General features: G+C 36.6%; 1 non-coding gene across 1 annotated transcript; it reads right to left on the bottom strand.

Moving 5' to 3' along the window:
• Positions 1 to 9049: 9049 nt before the first annotated feature.
• LOC130020225 (U6 spliceosomal RNA) lies at positions 9050 to 9156 on the bottom strand. Its single transcript, XR_008791980.1, has one exon. It is a non-coding gene; the product is annotated as a U6 spliceosomal RNA (small nuclear RNA).
• Between the last annotated feature and the right edge of the window lie 427 nt (positions 9157 to 9583).

Here is a 9583-nt window from a genome sequence, read left to right as displayed (position 1 = left end):
AGAGCTTAATATACAACCAGTATTTTGATATGAATGTTTGCCAGGTTCTTAGGAATGTCTTTATTTAAGACTGTGCTTTCCTCTTTGCAAAAACTTAGTCTCTTATGTGTATTTCCAGTGTAATTTTATTGTGTATGTACTTATCTTTCAAAATGGCTCAATCCCACCCAGGACCATTTAGAATCACAATGCCACATAAGGGAACTTTTATGTGAACAAAATTGTTCATTTGAGAGATGTCTGAGAACAAAAGGAGAATTACATGCAACCCTGGAATGTTCTTTATTGTTTAATTGGTATGGGGAGTTTTCAAAAGAAACTCAGATTTCAACATCAAATAGGTTCCTTGTGTAAAAAAAAAAGATAAATATGAAAAACATAAATGTAACTTTCTGTATCTCTCAAATTCAACGTAATTGTGTTCATTTTTAGCTCATTCTAAATTCTTCCTTCACATTATACTTCTATCCCTTCCTATTCCTTTTTATTCAGAATGGTATACTATTTTATTTATTAGTAACTCTTTTTATTTATTTAGTTTTATTGAATGGCTGTGCGATAGTTTTAAAGCTTTCATGATTGGATTTCAGTCATACAATGTTCAACACCAATGTATATTTACCACCATTAATGTACCCCGTTTCCATCCTGCTACCCCATCCCACCCTTCACCCCCTGCATATCTCTGTGGAAGGCACTTTTGTTATTATTCTCTCTCTACTTTTGGGCATTGTGGTTTGCAATACAGATACCGAGAGGCCATCATATTTGGCACTTTACCCACCTTCAGCACACATCTCCCATCGAGAGTGTTTCCTCCAACCATTATTGTCATAGTGGTCCCTTCTCTATCCCAACTGCTCTCTGTTCCAACACTTGAATTAAAAGGATTCCACCTTTTAATTGATTAAGGTTCTGTAAATTACAATACTATCAATGAGCATTTCCTATGCACATTATTCCAAAACCACATCGCTCACCTCTCATCCCTTTTTCTGTCACTCTGTTGTTCACCCTGCCTTCTCACTTATATAAATAAGTAATTAATAAAAACAAAGAAAGAAACAAATGACCTTATCCACCCCTGAAGTAAATGTCCTTTTCTGCTTCCTTTCCCAGTGTCTAAGTGTCAAACTCCTTTATTGAGAATTCTATGCATTTTCTCTAGTTCTTCAGGGAATATAATCTCAAGGGACTTGCACCTTGAGCACTGGGTGAAGATTCCTATAAATCTTCTGAATTGGAATAGATAATAATGTTTTACTGTATTCTTAAAGTAATAAACTCAGTTATTTATAGAAGAAATCTACAAAGTAAATTACTATAAAGAGGACTACTTTATAGATTTCCTCTACTTCATTTTTAGATAAGGAAATATATACAGCTGTCAAAGATAGTATTTTTCAAAATTTAGGTTAGATTCACAGTTATTTCCATATTTAGTGGTCAGTTCGGTACCATTCAAAATATGATTGAGCCCACACTAGTCTGCCAACCAAGTATTAATTTCCATCCACAGATCCACAGTCTATTGGCAATTTCTTTCTTTTCTGTCACATCCCCTATGCAGTAGCCATGATTCTGCATTCGGAGTCCAAAGATTGGTTTTCTTATGGATTTTTTTCTAAGTTTGGTATTTTTTTTATTTTTTATTTTTATTTTTTTTTATTAGTGAAACACCATGAGGTACAGTTGAAGACTTACAAGTTCTTGTGCTTGGGTTTCAGTTATACAATGATTGAGTACCCATCAACCACCAGTGCTCATTTTTCACCCCCACCAATTCCAGTATCGCTCCAACCACTCCCATCCCCCATCCCACCCTGCCTCTGTGGCAGGGCACTACCTTTTGTTCTATCTCTCCTTTTGGGTGCTGTGGTCTGCAGAAGAGACATTGGGTGGCAATCATGTTCTGTCTATAGACTACGTTCAGCATGCATCTCCCATCCAGGGTGGATCTTCCCAGCACCCTTTATTTGATGCTCCCTTCTCTATCTGATGTGCCATTGCCCATACAGTGTTCGGCTGGCTTCTAAGTCATGGAGTGAACAACCTGGTATTTATCACAGCTGCTCTTGGATGTTAGTCTCTTATTTGTTACTTTATGTTATACAGATGAATGTAATCTTTCTATGTCTGTCCCTCTCTTTCTGACTCATTTTGCTTAGCATGATATTTTCCATGTAGTACCACTTGTACATAAATTTCATGACTTCATTTTTTTCTAAGTACTACATAGTACTCCATTGTGTAGATGTACCAAAGTTTCTTTAACCAGTCATCTGTTCTCAGGCATTCAGGTTTTTTTCTATATTTTAGCTATTGTAAACAGTGCTGCAATGAACAAACAAGTGCAGATGTCACTTCGACTATACTTTTGGGTCTGTCCGGAATATATTCCCAGGAGTGGTATTGCTGGGTCAAATGGGAGCTCAATTTCTATTTTTTGAGAATCGTCCATACTGTTTATCAAAAGGGTTGAACCAGTCGGCATTCCACACCAGCAGTGAAGGAGGGTCCCTTTCTCGCCACATCCGTGCCAACACAGGTTGCTTTTGTTCTTTTGAATGTGGGCCAGTCTCTGAGGTGTGAAATGATATCTCATTGTTGTTTTGATCTGCATCTCCCTGATGATTAATGATGTAGAGCATTTTCTAATGTGCCTTTTAGCCATTCGGGTTTCTTCTTTGAGAAAGTCTCTGTTCATTTCGTTGCCCCACTTTTTGATGGGGTTGGATGTTTTCTTCTTGTGGATTTCAACCAGTACTTTTTATATCCTTGATATCAACCCCTTGTCGGATGTGTATTTGGAGAATATCCTTTCCCATTCTGTAGACTGTTTTTTTGTTTTGGTCACTGTTTCTTTTGAGGTGCAGAAGCTTCTTAGTTTAAGATAGTCCCATTTGTCTATCTCTGTTTTCACTTGCTTGGCCAGTGGCGTGACATCTTTGAAGATACCATTAGCTTCAATGTCATGGAGGGTTTTGCCAACTTTGTCTTCAATGTACTTTATGGATTCTGGTCTGAAGTTGAGGCCTTTGATCCATTTTGATCTTACTTTTGTACATGGTGTTAGGCAGAGATCTAAGCCCAGTTTTTTGCATGCACTAGTCCAGTTTTGCCAGCACCATTTGTTAAAAAGGCTTTCCTTATTCCACTTCGCATTTTTTGCTCCTTTATCAAAGATTAGGTGATCATAGGTTTGAGGGGAGATGTCAGTATATTCAACCCTATTCCATAGGTCTGCAACTCTGCCTTTGTTCCAGTACCATACTGTTTTAATTATTACTGCTTTGTAGTAGAGTTTGAGGTTCGAGAGGTTAATTCCTCCCATTTTCTTTTTCCCAAGAATTGCTTTAGCTAGTCGTGGTGGCTTATTATTCCATATAAATTTCACGAGTTTTTGCTTCATTTCTTTAAAGAATGTCATGGGTATCCTAATAGGGATCACATTTAATTTGACAGTGCTTTGGGAAGTATTGCCATTTTGACAATATTAATTCTCCCGATCCATGAACAGGGGATATTTTTCCATTTCCCCACATCCTCTTGTATTTCCAGAAAGAGTGTTTTGTAGCTTTCTTTGTACAGGTCCTTTACTTCCTTAGGATAGAAGTGAATCACACACAGACACAGAGAGCCAAATCAAACACCTGGAAACTAAACAACTCACTGCTGAACAACGAGTGGGTCAGGAAGAAAATCAAAGATTAAATCAAAAGGTACCTGGAAACAAATGAGAATGAAGACACAAACTACCAGAATTTATGGGATGCAGCTAAAGTTGTATTAAAGGGAAAATTTATAGCCCTTCAAAGCATATTTCAGGATGGAAGAAAGGATGCACATAAGCAACTTAACTTCACAGCTCAAGATCTTAGAAAAGGATCAACAGAAGGAGCCCAAATTGGGCAGAAGGAAAGCGATCATAAAACTTAGAGCAGAAATCAACGACATGGAAACCAAATAAACAATTTGAAAGATTAATGAAACCAAAAGCTGGTTCTTTGAGAAAATAAATAAGATAGATAAACCACTAGCAACACTCACAAAGAAACAGAGATAGAGAGAACCCTACTAAACCAAATCAGAAATAAGAATGGAGATATCTCAACGGAAACCAAAGAAATTCAAAAGATCATCAAAGATTACTTTGAAAGTCGGTATGCCATGAAACAAGAGAACCTAGAAGAAATGGATAAATACTTACATTCCTATAATCTCCCAAAGCTGAGTCAAGAAGATATAGGATACCTGAATAGACCTATTAACATCAAGGAAATTGAAACTGTAATCAAAAGTCTTCCCCAAAACAAAAGTCCATACAGAGATGGATTCACTAGCGAATTTTTCCAAACATTTAAAGAGGTCCTACTGCCAGTCCTTCACAAGCTTTTCCAGGAAATTAAAAATACAGAAACTCTCCCAAACAGTTTCTATGAGGCCCATATCTCTCTAATACCAAAAGAAAACATTGACACCACAAAAAAAAAAGAAAATTACAGGCCGATATTCCTGATGAACATGGATGCGAAGATTCCAAACAAAATACTAGCAAATAGAATTCAACAACTCATCAAAAAGATCATACACCATGATCAAGTGGGATTCATCCCGGGGATGCAAGGATGGTTCAACATTTGGAAATCAAACAACATAATCCATCATATCAACAAAAGAAAAGATAAAAAGCATATGATCATATCAATAGATGCAGAGAAAGCATTTGACAAGATCCAGCACCCGTTTATGATGAAAACCCTCACCAAATTGTGGATAGAGAGGACTTTCCTCAATATACTTAAAGCTATCTACCACAAACCTAAAGCAAGCATCATCCTCAATGGGGAAAAACTGAGAGCCTTTTCCCTAAGATGAGGGACGAGAAAAGTATGCCCACTGTCTCCATTACTGTTCAACATAGTACTGGAAATACTAGCAATAGCAATTAGGCAAGAAAAGGAGATTAAGGGCATCTAAAGGAAGAAATCAAGCTCTCACGATTCGCAGATGATATGATACTATACTTAGAGAACCCTAAAACCTCTACCAAGAAACTCCTAGAAATGATAGACTTGTATAGTAAAGTTGCAGGCTATAAAATCAATACCCAAAAGTCCATGGCTTTCCTATACACAAATAGTAAGAGAGAAGAAAATGACATGAAGAAAATAATCCCATTCACAATTGTATTTTTTTATTTTATAATGTAGCTCAGAATATTAGATTACATTCAATATCGAAACATCAATCCCACCACCATTATACCTTCCCACCTTGATATTTTGGGTGTTTCCATACTGAACTCCAATCCCTGCTCCACAGCAGAATCAAAGTAATATAATATTTTCCAATAAGGTTGTTCTCCTCCTGCTTTGAAATCCATCAAATGTGGTGCAGTGGTATCCTTGGAGTATGGGTAGAAATTGTGTTCTATGAAGTGTCCTAGAAAATGTTCACTCATGGGAGAGACTCAGCCCGAGGTTGTGGAGAGACTCTGTGAATAGGGCGGTGGTTGAGTTCTGGAGGTTTTTGGCTACCCGGACTGGGTTCCTTGGGGCAGGGAGGTGTCTCACCTGCCCCCCTCTGGGGTGCCTGAGTGAAGCAGTCTGGTGCAGGGTCCAGTAGCATGGTTATGGTGAGTGTCATGTTGCTCCCTTCTGGGAGAGAAGGACATGCAATCTGGATGGTGGCCGATGATGAGATTATCTGGTGCCTACCAAGGGTGTTTTATGGGCGTGACTACTGAGTTGCTCGAGACAGGGGAATATGGGCAGTGGATCTCCATTCCCAGTCCTATTGATCCCAGAGTTGTCAGTCACAAAGTCCCTCATGCCTGGGTTTTCTGGGAGTTCACTTGTGGGTGGGGCTCGACCCAGGCATGTGGAGAGGGGCTGTGAGCTGCACAGCCGTTGAGTTCTGAAAGTTTTCAGCTTCTGGGACTGAGTTGCTTCGGACTGGGAGGGGTCTCACCTACCCGTCTACAGGGTGCCCTGAGTGAAGCCAAGCTTGGTATTTTTAACATAAATGTATACAACAATTTACTTTAAACTGTTGAAAAATTGAGTTTTTATTTTGTTTTTATTTTATTGCATTTTCAGATCACTTTTATTGTGTCTGTGTTTTGAAGTTAATTTATAGAAGTCCAGTTTTATTTTATATTACTAGTAGACAAAAACACATAATTGAGTTATAGTTTTTTAGTAATCTTGCTCATGATGCCAAAGCATAAAATGTTCTTATATGACATGGAAGTTTACTTACAAAATTTGGGTAATATAAAAAGAAATCCAAGTACATTCTACTATATAAACTGAGAAGGACCCTAAAGAAGTTTAAATAAGTATAGAATTATGCAAATCTTGTATATAAGAAAAAAATTATGTAAAGAAGAAAATTTAGTTAAAAATTCCTATGTATGCAAGAAAAGTACATAAAGATAATTTACAAAAAGAATCAGGAGGAATAATACAAAGTATTAAATTGTAACCAATTCCAATATTTCATCAAATAGTTAAGTACAGAGATAATTAAAGTAAATATTAATGTTTATTTCCACTACTTCAGGGACTTTGAAAGCATTTCTTAGTTGGTTTTCAGTCTGTATTAATAGAGCAGCTTCAAGCTTACTTTCAATATTTCTATGTTATATTTTGAAAGGCATATAGATTGTTTCTTGCACATGAATTTTGGAAGTAATATATCGATCCTTGGTACTGGGAATTCCTAAGACTGATTGGACTCTGTAGAAATTCTGTCATCATACACTATCTTTCATAACATATTAGTACTATTTATTACATTAATTTATCTATGTTCATTTGCTTTTTCTCTTTGCCTTTCAATGAGTATGAATGATATGTAGCTTAAAATTCAATTGATAAAGTAAGTTGCATAATGAAAAGTGATTATATTTTTCCTTTTCTGGCTGTTCATTATGCAATCTCTTTACTTTCTGTTTCATAAAAAATTGTTATTATTGTTATGATTTAAAATTATTCCTTTAATATTAATTTATATGCTTTGAATAATGTTTTAAATCAGCCTTTAAATATTGGAAATAGCACTCTTAGAGTTTCTCACATCTTTATTTTTCTTCATTGTCTCTTCTTGTAATAGTTGCATTGTGTCCAGTAGCCATGGTAGTTCCCGTTTTCTTTAAATCCTGACCAATAAAAATATTTACATTTAATTTGTCTTTACTATTCATTTATCATTTTGTGTGTACGTGTATGTGTAGTGTATGTGTAGTGTATGTGTGTGTGTGTGTGTGTGTGTGTGATAGATATTCTCTGAGAATTTCTTCAAATGAACACACTGGAAACCGTGGTTTCTTGTAAGTTCAAAAGATTGCTACCTGCCCTGTGTGTCAATTATGTTTGAATGGTAGTTTGGTCTCTTATAAATTAGGTCCTCTTTCTTTCTTTCTTTCTTTCTTTCTTTCTTTCTTTCTTTCTTTCTTTCTTCCTTCCTTCCTTCCTTCCTTCCTTCCTTTTTTCCTTCCTTCCTTCCTTCCTTCCTTCCTTCCTTCCTTCCTTCCTTCCTTCCTTCCTTCCTTCCTTCCTTCTTTCTTTCTTTCTTTCTTTCTTTCTTTCTTTCTTTGTCACACCCAGCAATGATGCTCACGGGTTACTCTTGGCTCTACATTCAGAAATTACTCCTGACAGTGCTTGGGGGACCGTATGGGATGCCAAGGGTTGAACCCAGGTCAGCCACATACAAGGCAAACACCCTACTTACTGTATTATTGCTCCACCACAGATAATACTTTATTTCCTTCAAGATTGTATTGCCAGTTTTTTATAATCATTTTAACATTAAGCACTGCTGCGGAGAGGTTGAAGTTAGTCTTTTTTTTCCTTTTAACCTTAAAGTTTAAATAAATCCTGGGAATTAATGATGATTCAGTGAGACAAAAAAGAAAAATAAAATATTTCAAATCCTGTGGTTAAAGAATGAGACAGTGATTTCTATCCTCTAAGCTACCCTATGTATTGGGGACAGTCACCGCCTCTCTTGTGTCTGGACTTCTGTCACAGCAGGAGTTGCAGCCTCAAGAGCACTACATGTATATGTGAGCTATGTGTAACCTCAGGCGAGCACAGGCCTAATATTCAACCAGATGGGCAACTCTGCCCTTCTAAGCCAACCATAAAAGACACATGTAAGCCTATATGATACCCCATCACACCCCTCCATCCCAGCAATAACAAAGGGAAAGACAGGAAGGGACGTGAAATCAGTCTCTTTATTTGCTGGTTTCCAAAGTGAGTGTGTGTGTGTGTGTGTGTGTGTGTGTGTGTGTGTGTGTGTGGTGTATGTGTATTTGTGCACATGCAATTTGATACTTGTCTATCCTGCCAAGGGTTTTTTTTTCTTTTCTTTTCTTTTCTTTTCTTTTCCTTTTTTTTCTTGGGGTAGGGGCTGGCTAATTTAACCTTTGTCTAAGATCTGGGGATTTCTTTAAAGAAGTAAACTCAAGTGCTTTTTTTGTTTGCAAAGATTTTCTTTAACTAATTGATTTTGGTAATTTGGGAATCACACCAAGCGATGCTTGTGCTCAGGAGTCACTGTGGTGGTGTGGTGGCAGGGACCAAATAGGCTAAACCACATGCGTGGTAACTGCCCTAACCCCTGTACTCTCTCTGGTTCTCTGAAATAATTTTTAAAATTTTTGTTTGTTTTGTGTTTTGGTAGAGCTCAGGGGTTACTGCTGGCAGTACAGAGGAGACTATATGGGATTCTGAGGGTTGAATTCTGCTCAGCTACATACTGCTGTATGTATAGTTACATACATACATACATAAGTTACCTGCTGTACTATAGTTCCGGTCCCAGTTTCTTTGTTTTGTTTTTTTTTTTAATATTTATTAAATAACTGACTTACAAAGTTGGATTATAGGCACAGAATATTCTGACACCAATCCTACTACCAGTGTCAACTACCCTCTACCAGTAACCCCATGCTCACCCCCAACGTCCCAACCCCATCCCCAACAGTGGCAGGCACATTTCAACGTTCTGTGATTGTATTTTATTTTATTATATTTTTAATATGGAACGTTTCACGAATTTGCGTGTCATCCTTGCACAGGGGCGATGCTAATCTTCTCTGTATCGTTTCAATTTTAGTATATGTGCTGCCGAAGCGAGCACTGTGATTAAATATTTTATATCTCATGTTTTTAGTGTTGCTAAGTCTGTGCTTTAATTCAAAATGTTTCTTCTTTGTTTCCTTGTTTCAGCTCTACTAATTAAGAGATAGTAAGCAATAGTTTATGAGTTCCTGTTTGAAAAATATGTAAATTATTTAAAATTTTTCTGTACCTTGTTAGTTTTTGTGTTTGTCCACACCTCATTTTGTTCTTTTATTTAGTATTGTCTCCTACTTTTCCTCTATTATTTCAGAAATATCTATATAATGTTTTTAGTTTAGCCTTTATTGCCGAGACTTTAAATTTTCATTTTTTTCTCATGTTTAATAGCTTATTTTATTTTGCTATGAATAATTACCTCTTACATTTTTTCCCTCTGTTCAATACTCCAAACTCATTAATAAGATTGTTTAAATAGTTTTTTGATA

Source organism: Sorex fumeus, unplaced genomic scaffold (assembly GCF_029834395.1).
Source record: "Sorex fumeus unplaced genomic scaffold, SorFum_2.1 ptg000010l, whole genome shotgun sequence".
Classification (NCBI taxonomy): Eukaryota; Metazoa; Chordata; class Mammalia; order Eulipotyphla; family Soricidae; genus Sorex; species Sorex fumeus.
The sequence above is the reverse complement of the archived record's forward strand: the minus strand, read 5'-3'. Positions and strand labels throughout refer to the sequence as shown.